Source organism: Lissotriton helveticus, chromosome 2_1 (assembly GCF_964261635.1).
Source record: "Lissotriton helveticus chromosome 2_1, aLisHel1.1, whole genome shotgun sequence".
Lineage (NCBI taxonomy): Eukaryota > Metazoa > Chordata > Amphibia > Caudata > Salamandridae > Lissotriton > Lissotriton helveticus.
In genome coordinates, this window is record NC_136059.1 from 1,115,611,699 (window position 1) to 1,115,623,823 (window position 12,125).

The 12,125-nt window shown below is 44.5% G+C and overlaps 1 long non-coding RNA gene across 1 annotated transcript in view; it reads left to right on the forward strand.

Moving 5' to 3' along the window:
- LOC144818469 (uncharacterized) overlaps positions 1-11,149 on the forward strand; it is a 34,995-nt gene extending 23,846 nt beyond the window's left edge. Inside the window, exon 2 of the long non-coding RNA XR_013607111.1 lies at positions 10,587-11,149. This is a non-coding gene — a long non-coding RNA (uncharacterized LOC144818469). The remainder of the gene's footprint in view (positions 1-10,586) is intronic.
- The last annotated feature ends 976 nt before the right edge of the window (positions 11,150-12,125 follow it).

Below are 12,125 nucleotides of genomic sequence, written 5' to 3' on the forward strand. Positions count from 1 at the left end.
CAGGCAGGTTGTTCCAGATGGAGGGGATAACTGATGAGAAGGGCAGTGTGTGAGGGGTCAGTGTGGAGGGGTCAGTGTGAGTGGTCTGTGTGAGGGGGCAGTGTGTGAGGGGCCTGATGCAGGCGACTTGCGTGTGTTGGCGTCAATAATGTACACCTAAGCAAGGTAGTCACAGCCATTTACAACTGGTGTGCCAGGAGCAAACATGTTTTTCGATTTTAAGTGCCACTTTAAAAAGTTAGTAGCTGCCAGTATTCGCAGACTGTTAAATTGTTCAGGGATTTGCATATATTTGAAAATGTCTGTTTTTCAAAACAACTGCGTTGTTGGTCACACCTCATCTGGGAGCGCTGTCTGGGCCTGTGAGGATGGGTGCACTGGGCACTTCCCGAGCAGCAGAGATTTTAGAAAGGTTTCTTTATGGCATTCCCTCTCGGCCTGCTGCAGGATAAAGAGGCGTGGGGAGTGGAGAGGCCAGCAGAGTGACGCGATCTAAACAGACATTAGGATTAAGTATAAAGTAACTCACAATTTCTGAAACATTTTATTTGCGCGAAAGAGTTTTGAGACCGCACCATCCACGTGAAGTTTGTTCATTGTCACTAATTTAAACAGCATTCAAATGTAAATGGCACCGACTCTCTGCCTGCTGCAGGATAAAGAGGCGGGGGTGGCGGGGGGAGTGGAGAGGCCAGCAGAGTGACGCGATTTGTTTCGGTGGAGGGAATTGAAGCGTGAATGGAAAGTGCACAAACAACGCACCACACTGCAAAGTGAATTAGAAGCTTGCAGCAGTATCTAGGTGAAAGCATACGTGTTTGGGTGCGTGAAGTAAAAACATTATATTAAAAGTAAATAAGAGAGGAATGCAGAACACAGAGGCAGGAGAGTATTGAAGTCGAGGGCAGGCAGCAAGAGACACAGAGGTGAATCATGGATATCAGAAACAGGGAACCTAATTATAATGTGGAAAGCAAGCTATCTAAACAGACATTAACTACTTCCTGAAGACTAATATCGAGTTGTGTTCCCATTTGAACTACAACAGTTTTGGCGACGCTTGGCTAGACATAACATGGTGTCAGAGATAGATTAAAAACACGAACTCAAATCGACATGTAAAGCAGCTTAGGTGAGGAGTAACAGCAGGGAAAGGTTGAAATGTTGTGTCTAAGCTGACTGGGAAGACACACGTTACACCCTGCGGGCAATGTGGACAAATGAAAAAAACTGCCGAAAGACTTGTGCTGCGAAGAAGGAAGGAGATTCAAAATGGCAAGAAGGCTGAGATAAGTGTTTTACGTGACGATGCAGTGAAGTGGAGGAATTGAAACGCAAATGGTAAGGATAGCACAGCTGGGAGTTTAGCCTATGAGCGCAGATCCAGAGTAAAAAAGAAATCAGACAGTTAATTGACGAAAGCTGTCGCGTTAAAAAAAAAAACCAGCTGTAAGGCAAGCGATGGTACCTGAAATTTTACAGTAGTTTAGCAAAATATTATTTCCCTACTTTCATTTTTTAGGAACATTTTATATTGAAAGCAAAGAAACATTAATCTTGCTTTCAAGCTTCTGCAACTATTTGCATCTAATCAGAGAGCATTTTGTGCATACCCTTATGTTGCTAAACTTTGAAACCGTGTGTACTCAATGCACTCGATTGCAAGGAACTTTTCGCCGTGGTCAAAGAATTTGCCATACCCCGCACAGACCGCAGACATCCCCATACCCAGCAACAACCTTGGCACCTACTTCCACTGCAAGATCAAGGAGATATACAACAGCTTTGACAGTCTCGGTACCCAAGACCCTCCCACCCACACCCACAACCACCACACCCCTCGATGAAAGACCCCAACAGATCCTACTCTACTAGACCCCCTCACCGCGGACGACACCCTCAAGATCATGAATAGCATCCACTCCGGAGCATCTTCGAACCTCTACCCGCATCACATCTTCAATAGAGCAGGCACCACCATCTCCTTCAGACTCTGCCGCACCATCAACTCCGTCACCTTCAGCCACCTTCCGCCAGACTGGAAACACACAGATATCGACTCCTTGCTGAAGAAACCCTCTGCCGGTCGACCGGACCTCAAGAACTTTAGACCCATCTCTCTTTTCCCCTTCCTAGCCAAGGTCATTGAGAAGACCATCAACGCCCACCTTTCCAAGTTAATCAAAGCAAACCACATCCTGGACCGCTCCCAATCAGGCTTCCGAAGCAACCACAGCAACAAGTACGCCCTCCTCGTCACCACAGACCACATCTGCGCCCTCCTTGACTGAAGTGAAACTGCAGCCCTTATCCTCCTGGACCTCTTGGCCACCTTAGACAGTCTCTCACCGCACCCTATGCACAAGACTCCACGACCCCGGTGTCCATAACAAAGCCCTGGAATGGATCCGCTCCTTCTCTGGCCAAACCTAGTCAGACTACCTCCGTTCCGAACCCACAGAGATCAGCTGCGGAGTACCTCAGGGCTCCTTCCTTAGCCCCACGCTTTTCAACATCTACATGGCCCCCTCTCACAGTCCTTGTCAGAAACCAGACTCATCATAGTCTCCTACGCTGATGACATCCAGTTGATTCTCCCTCACCAACTAACCCAGAATCACCAAGAATAACTTTCACAGTGGGATGAAGAGTGTCTCCGCCTGGATGAAGGACAGCTGCTTCAAGCTCAACTAATAGAATACCTAAGTCCTCATCATGGGCTCCACCCCCTCCACCAGGAATGACTCCTGGTGGCCGCAGAACTTGGAACCCCCACGACCACACGCGGAAGCTTCGGATCATCCTGGACTCCTCACTCACCATGAACTGCCAGATCAACGCAGTCTCATTATCCTGCTTCTGCACACTACGCCTTCTCTGAAAGATCTTCAAATGGATCCCCAATTATTCCAGAAAGATAGTCACCCACGCACTCGTCAGCAGCAGATTTGGTTACGACTACGCACTCTACGCTGGCATTACCCAGAAACTGCAGAAAATCTAAACGCCTCTGCAGACTCTTTCTCAACATCCCCTGCCGCAGCCTCCACTGGCTCCCAGTCAACAAAAGAATCACCTTGCCCCTCACGCCTACAAAGCCCTACACAATGCGGGACCTGGGTACCTCAACCACAGGCTCATATTCCACATACCCACCAGAGACCTTGGCCCTGGCTACAGTCCCACGTATAAACAAGACCACAACTGGAGGAAGATCCTTCTTTAGGAAGGACCTCCAGACCTGGCTCTTCAACTGAACCAAAGCGCCTTCGACAGGCCAGCAGCTCCACCCAGCGCCTTGAGACCCTTACGGGTGAGTAGTCTCGCTTTACAAGCCATTGACTATCTGCAACAATCATGTAATGCAACACGCCTCATTGCCGGTTCATTATCTCTGCATCACAGTGCCACTCTGCCTTTGAGCTCAGACGTGCTTGTGCTCTGCGTGTCCACATTAGACAGCCATATTGGTTTGGGCTTCGAGTCCATTGGAGTCGGATGTGTTGCATTTGTCTAAAACAGCTGTTCCTTTTTCTCGGGTATCTGTCACCTCAGTGACACATGCACCTTCTCAATATTACAGCTGGGGGCAGGTGGAATTTTGAGAGGGCAGATGGTGGAAGCCTGCAACTCTCCCTGGCTGTGGATGGGGGTCTCTGTTCCTTTATACCTATAAAAATGAGTTTAATCTCTATACTTGAAGGTGACATGGCTGATTTACCGGTCATAACAAGGAGCACAAACACTTTACCACTGGTTATCCGGGGTAAAATGTACACCGCTCTAAAGTCAGCAAAGGTATAGGATCCAGCAAACCGCAAATTATATGGGGTGACCACACAAAAAAGGCACATTTCCTACAACGCCTCCCGATTGGATCAGAAAAGTTTGGCTGTCTGGGTCACTGTTGGCCTGACAATTGTTGGTGGATATGATCTTGGATTATGTTTTCACCCTTAGCAACTTTGCAGGGGGCTTTGGTAGCTCTTTTGATTTTTGTTGTCGCTAGGTTTACTAAATACTCATTCTATGGACCGAATACATTGAGTTGGTAGGAATTGCTAGCTGGTATAGTGCAAGCTCCACGGTTTGACCAGGGCTATTTTCATGTGAGATCTCTGCTTCACCAGTTCTCGGGTTGGGTCCCAAAATTCCTGTAGGTTTACTCTAGAACCACACTTATGATGTTGGAACTCAACTCGGGAAGTGGGAATTCAGTGTGCACTCTTGTTTGGAGCCAAAGGCTATGATGATATTGCAGACTTGTGTTTGGGCTGGGACTTTTTTAGGGGTTTTGCCAAGTTTCTGGCATTATCCATGTCTATCTTTTTTCTCAGTCTAGCGTGTCTCTCAGGGACTGATTGGGTGAACAAGATGGGCAGTGAGGATTTCTCTATTCTCAGATAATTTAGTTTAAGCTGGATTATGGCAGACTGCCTCTACTGCATTGGGTAGTTTGTTAAAAGAACGCACAAGTTCCACCATTGTTGTTGGATGCCAATGTATCTCTTAGGTTGCTGACCCTTGTATTTTTTCCTGTGAACGTTACTATGCACTGTAAACCCTAGAGCTGTAAAGGGATCCCAATTCTATTAATACCCCTGCACAAAACGAACTTTGGGATCCTTTTCAATGCATGTGTAACTGGCCCTTAATGAGCAGCAGTGGTCACCTGCAGGGATGTTACTATTTCTTGTTTAGAGAATGCATTTCCTCTGTGCTCACAGTTCCAGATTGTTCTTTCTCTTTCCTCTTCCTTTCTCTACCAGAATTAATTGCCTGAATTTTAGGTCTGAGTAGAGAGGGCACTTCCCTTTACATCCTGCTGGGGTCCAAAGTAGGCAGGCCATAACAAACGAGTACTCACAAACGTTTTTCCAGGGGTCAAAAAGTATGGTCTGTTGTGTGACCGAGGGCTGCATTGAAGCCAGCCGGCTGAGTGGCTTGGGGGCTGGCAGTGGGATGGTTGGTGGGCGTAGAGTAAGCGAAGCATGTACATGGTGTGCATATTGAGATGTGGAGTTATTTGAGAGTTCCAGTATAACCTGCCTCTTAAGTCTCTAGAAGAGTACAGATTTGATATTACTGTGTTGTGCTGTATCTGAGCCACTGTCCCTCTACTGCGCACTAGGGAAAGCCTCTCTGCTTGCTATCGCTACCTTTGAAGAGCCAAGTGCAGAAAGAAAATGACTTGGCTATTGAACTGGAATTAAATAGAATTTTAGTCCTCACAATCCGCTTATGCCTTTAGTCTCCTATCTGTAAGTATAAAGAGTGCTAAGAAACAGGCACTGTTAAAGTAGCCAGTGCTTTAAAAAATAAATAAAGAGAACCGCCTCCCTTCAATAAGGTGTCTAATTCACCTAGGTGGGCAGACGCAAACTTCTAGCATCAACCGCTTGACATGAGATAGTGGGAACGTTTTAGCCATGTCACTACGAGGCTTGACATTTTATCCTAGTTTTACCACTTTACCAAAATACGTCTGTTTGAAATCTGCTTGAGGTTCCACAGCAGAGTAGCATATCTTTGGTGATATTAGTCTGAGTCTCACCATTGTAACCACTCCCACATCAGTTGCTGTGTAATGAGTAAGAAAGCAATATTGAAACTATGGAACCAGAAAACATTTGGAAAGGAGGCAGTCATCACGGGCAAGGGAAAGCTAATTTTCGACGGATTATACACGGTCCTCCTTCGCCTCCCAGAGCCACTGCAAGGTTTTAATTGTGCAAACTATTTCCATCAAATTCAGAATTCTCTACCAGATGGCAAGTCTCCCATCAGCCATGCTGCCCCCCCCCAGGAAGGGACTCAAAATGTATGTCAAGCGTTAAAGTACCTACAGCAAGTTTCATCCGCAAAGCAGTCTCGAATATTGTAGCACATAGAATTATGGCTCAGGGCTCAGAATATGCAAACACGATTAGACTTTAAATGGTATAAGTGCATATCTTGTTTAACAACTGCTGTACTGAGATATTTAACCTGCAAAATACCTCTGCCTTTCTATAAGATGTACCCAACCATCTCCTGGCAATCTTCTCATGCCTTTGGAGATCACCTTCATTCTCCATCTAGCTGGCTGACATTGTTAATATGTACATCAGGCATTTTGGGTATGAGCAGGGTATTGCTATGACGTGAGGCTGAAGACCGTGAGAAGCAGCTAAAAAAATGTGACTGTCAGCTTTTAGAAGTATGAAGCGCCATTCTAGGAGAAGGAAAGTACGGTACAAAAATAAAGTAACCTGTAAAGATCCACTCTGCGTAGAGTAGGAAGATTATTATCTTTTATTGGAGCAAGATATATTTTTTAAACATTTATTTATTTATATAATCACAAAGCACTTCCAGCGATTCCTCCCGGCTTCTCAGCCCCCAGCTGCACATGGCTGTTTGTGCAGTTTCGGAAGGAATTGGAGCACGGCGAAGAAGGAAGGGTTTGTGCGTAGATGGAATCTCAATGACTGCGCGAGACTGGATTTAAAAGTAAGCACGTAACTAAAGTCATACAAGTATAGCGATTCAAATGCGGCCTCCGTTTTGCTCCTGGCAGAATTTAGGCATGAACATGACAAAGAGAAACACGGTTGCGCGATTACAGTGACTGGTAGAGCAATCGCTCTGCAGCTTTTAAGAGTAGCCACAACTCTTCCGACAATGAAAGTGAAGTCAAAGAATTCATGCAGCCAAAGTTACTCAAAGTATAGAGATCCAAAATGGGAAATCTCATACCAAACAGTAGATCTCACAAAGTCTATCGCCACAGGCAAGCACTGAGTCGGGTAGTAATCACACTGCACTGTAGGCGTAAAGGTACTGACAGTGGGAATCGAAGCAAAAATACACGCAGTAAAATGTACTTGTAGGATAGTATGGAAGATTTAAGCTGGGGAGATGCCACTTCTCAAGTAGTAGACAATTAAAATTCAGTTGTCACACGCATGGTACTCACAATGCTGCAGCCGTTATTGCTCCTTTAAGTAGTAGGCAGTTCAAACACACACTGCTGTTTTTCCAGGGGTAGAGGTACTGGTTGTCTGCCCCCCTGCGCTGCCGCGAGACCCGCTCTGTGGTGGGGAGGGGCATCCAAGCGCGAGGAATACAGAGAGGCGGAGCGAGGCGCACGCGATTGGGAGCGCAAGAGAAAAGCCAGATGGCGCCTCAGCTCGTGCCTGTGCGCGTAACCGCATGCTCTATGCCACCCACAAAGCTGTGGTCTGCTTTTTAAAGCCCACTCACTAAATGTCTCGCTAGACCAGCGCATGTGCTGGCTCAGGCGAGACCTAAAAAACCAACACTACATACAAATACACATCCAAAAGTTAATAACACTACCAAAACCCTCAAAAAGTACACTACCCTACACTACTAAAACACCACTACACTACCCTAAACCCTAAATCACTCCCCCCCCCCCCCCTGCACGACACTGCCCCTATCCCCAGTCCTGTCCCTACTCCCAAACACTACCCAGCACGACCCCAAACCCTAAAACGTTACCCTACACTACACAAACTCCACAACACTACCCTAAAACACTACCCTCAGCACGACCGTGCCCTTAGCCTCAGTCCTGTCCCTACTCCCAAACACTACCCTGCACGACCCCCCGACACAACCCTAAAACACTACCCTACACTAACACCAGAACACTTACCCTAAACCCTAAAACACTACCCCCAGCACAACCCTGCCCTTACCCCAGTCCTGTCCCTACTCCCAAACACTACCCTGCTCGACCCCGACACTACTCTACCCCACTGCACACCACTAACTTCTAGCCATGCTGAACAGCAGCCACACTGGTGTATAGCATGGCTAAAAAACATTGCCAAAGCAATAACTCTTACATAGGCGAGACCTATTGGCTTTGCCAGTGTGTTTATTTTTTACTGCTTCAGATGGGTGACTGCCATCTTGTATTTGTAAAGTGGAGGGCAAAGAAAACAAAATGGGTGCAGCTTCATAATGCTTGCAGGCGCATATGCCATGACACTGGCGTGTACCTGCATCCTGACATATGGTGGCCATTTTTAATGTTTCCTGCTGGGTTAACTGCAGTACTGAGTACAGAGCTTATTCTAAAAATAGCATAGGCCCTATTAACCACGGAGTTTAGAGAACTTGCCTGTCCCAAATACCTGCGTATACTCCAACTAACTGAATCCTCCCCTGACCTGAACACCTGCAATAGGTGAGAAACTAGGGAGGGGCCTCCGTTGCAACAGACACACCCATTGTTTAAGTGGTGAGTACTGGCGGGGGGGGGGGTGATTTGTTAATTAATACCTTTTGTTCCTTAAATGTTCACATAGAGCGCTGCAACACTCTTGCTTGACTTAAGTGATGCTCGCGGAATGTAATGTAGCCATATACAGTGGTACCACTGCCTTATATTTGTGAATAAAAATATTTAAACAATAAAAATAGCAGAGGAGGATAAGCACTTCAGTGTACCATGCATTAAAAAAAAATATATATATATATATAATATACTGTTTTTGGGATACAATCATGAGTTGGACAGGGTTGTGCTCCACCAAGTGTTTCAGATTGCTGCCTTTGTGGTGGCTCACATCACTATTTCTTGTGTGCTCTGGGCCAGAACCCCCACCTCGATGAGGAATGGTGCATATGACTGTACCGGCATCTTTCAGCAGCAGTGTAGTTTTTTTCATCCACCCTTATTCAGATGCACATAAGCTGCACAACCGTTGCAGCCACTAACTTAGCTCTGTAGGAAGAGCTGCTGCCCTCTCAATCCTAGGGACAGACAACATGGGGCATAAGGAATAAGTTACAGCAGTCACTCTGTTGTATGTCGGGCAGATTCCGTTTTACTGATGTTTGCCAAGGCCTGCTCACCTGTCCATGGCAACCCCTAGTTGTGAATACTCTAGATTTCTACAGACTAGTAAAGCTTTTTAATCTTTAATTTCCATTACAGAAATACTAAACTTTAAAATGTATATGTAATAAAACATAAACGAGAAAAAAGACCCTATTGCAAAGAAGGAAATGTTCACTTATTTGTGAGAGCGCCAACAGTTTTGTTGTATGCTATAATTGTATGGTATGTAAGGGCATCACAGGGATGGAGTAGGTAATTTACATGGTTTATGGGACTTATGGGACTTATGGGAGATGGGGGATGTTGGAATGGCATTGTTAGCAATTTTTGTGTTGTTTCCATGCGGAGATGGTTGAATTTGAGGATCGTATTGAGTATTCATCGTGAGGAGCGCTCATGCTCCTTGTGAAAATGTAGTTTTAGTGTAGAGGCCCCAGAAAAGGAAAAGCTTGAAGGCAGGATGTGGTGCATGGCCATTTAGGGACAACAAGAAAGTATTTTTATGGGAGAATGCAGTGTCCAGGTAGCTGTTTGTTAGCTCAGCATGGTGAAGAGATGGATTGGATGTTTCTTGAATAATGGGAAGAGACTGATAGAGAGCCTGTTCTTTGGATACAATCAATGTTAGGGCGTTGGGGCAATGTTGAGTCTGTCCACAGATGGAGTGATGGTGGGTGAAGTTAACTGAAAGCTTGTTTCCACATTAGCTTACTAATCAGAGGTGGCGAGTGATTTTGCAGGGACATGAGAATTCATTTTTTAGATTCTCAAATTAATTGAAATATAACCGAAGTAATGCTTGTGCAGTTGAGACTGGTAGACCTTGTCATGAGGAAAAAGAATGGCGCCAATCAAGAAGCGAAGAGTGAAAATGAATGGCAGTGGATGACCTATGCTTTGGAAGAGTTTTTAACATGTGAGCCTTGAGAGCCGTTTAGTGACCGTTATGATAGTCTGAAATTAGGTTGTAGCAGGGAAAGAGGTGTTGGTGGCGTATTAGTGATAGGGGAAGCAAACGGAAAAGATGGAGTGTGCTATGGTTGTATTGTACAGAGTGAGAAGGAGCAGTTAGCTAGCTAGAGGACAGTGAGCCAAGTGTGGCAACACTGATGCAGAGACGCTAGAATGGACCGCGATGTGGTCCACCATATTGAATTCCTCAATGTCATGGAAAAGACTAGATGTGACTGAATTGGTTGTGAAGAATGTTTCATTAAGTACTTTTAGCTAAACAGGGAGGCTGACAAGACTAATTCCTGCAATTTACAAAAACTATTCTTTATTTAACCTCGTGTTTTTCTATTTTTCAGAAACATTACTACTAATATTTTACCGTACAAATGGTGGGAGTAAGGACTGGATAAACTAACGTTGAGTAAGAGGCTGTGCTAGGTTAAGGGAGTGGATCCTGGTGCAAGACCAGTATGCATGAGGGAGAGCATGGTTTAGGGGTTGCTGTTGTATGGGTTTGGCAAGAGAGTGACGGGGATGCAGTAGAGGATGACAGTGTTGCTTGCCAGTGAGAGGGAAAGGAGATGTTGAGAAGACTTTTTTGGACATTTCTAGATGGACAATAGGATAAAATGAAAATCTAACAATGTGAACAAAAGTAGAGGCATGTTTTCAGCATATGTTGTTTCCGAGTCATCATACGGGTTGATTACATTAAGCATTGCATGCCCTTTAACAAAGGGACATATTCTTAATTTATTGTTTCTTTTCCTCTTAGATGAAACTACATGCATTCCAGTGGAGTATCCAGTTGTAATCACGAGTACAGGATGAAATGCGGAACGCTCTCTTGTCCCCTTGAAGACCACCTATCAAAAGGCGGCAGCAAAAGTGTGGTTTACACAGATGTTCGACTCGCCACAGACGTACTGCTACTGCTCATCTTCACTCATCTCCAAGAATGCTGTTCTACGGCTCGAGTGCTACAAAGAAGCGAACAACGTTAATAGTGTCTGCTTCGAAGAAATTTACACGCAATGTGCCTTACGTCCTATGTGATTAGGTCCGAAATTAAGTATTTGAGGCAGTCCTGTCATTAGTATTTGTAATAAAGTAATTTGTATGTATGCTGAATCAGTTTTATGATGGGCATAATTTATTTTCTTCTAATTTGTAGTTATGGAGGGGTTGGGGAGTGTCTCATTTGAAATTAGGTGGCTACTGCAAAGGGCCAGCAAACGTTTTAGAACTCAGCTTGGATTTTGAAGCTTAACGCAAGATGTCACTTGGAAATTCAGGGGTTAACCTATTCTTAAATACAGTTCATAAATTCCCCTTTAACTTAGTGTTCGGTTTTCATTGGTAATCTACCACAGAGATTGGTTAAATATTCTGCAGCGTTCGTTCATACCTTTCTTGTAACCTGTGACTGACTGTTTAATGAACCCATCATTATGTTTAACATTGTATGTTGTCGCACTAAGACTGATTCAGTCTCAACAGTTTTGGAGTACCATGGACTTTCTTCGAATTTGTTGGGATTGAAATATTGAAATACTTTGAGCAGCTCTGTCAAAAACACATTTTTACCTTTGTGAGCCCCCTCATATGTGCATCCCATGGTCTTCCATTGCACCATGGGATGCACATAAACTTTGTGTAGCTATTCTAGGATTATGAGCAAGAAGAACATTTGGTTGCTTTAACACAACAGCTGGATGTGTATTTCATCTGTTGAGTATGTAGGCCTTATTCCCATTCACTGAGATTAACAATAGATTTTATTTAAAGCTACTTTATATACCACCTTTATTAATGGCTGCGAGCATTGTCCCACTCAAAACTTTTAGTAAACTTACACAATCTGATAAAGAATGAACTAGAGGTATAACTCTGTACACACGTGGTCTTTAGAGAAAGTATGAGTGTGGCTTTTGTAGCTATTTGTAGTAAGATGTGCATAATTTAGGGCAATGCTTGTATTTGTTAAAGACTTGATTGATTTTTCGATTGCAAATATTATAGCTTCTAATACAACATGGACCTGGTACTTTAGATATTTAGACCTCTTTGTCCAGTGCAAAGTCTTGCACATAGCTGGTTGTGACATACCTAGTGTGTTCTAAGGGTAGCCTGGTTGAGACAAACAAAAGGAGGACGAACTACCTGTCTCCAATAGTAAGTTGAATCAGCAGCAACTTCTAGTGGGGCCATGCTGTAATTGTTATTTAATATCAACCACTATCTAATTTTCTGTTTTATTTCAAGGTAAAAGCCAAAATAATTATTTTGCAAATACAACGCGGCTTGAACCGGG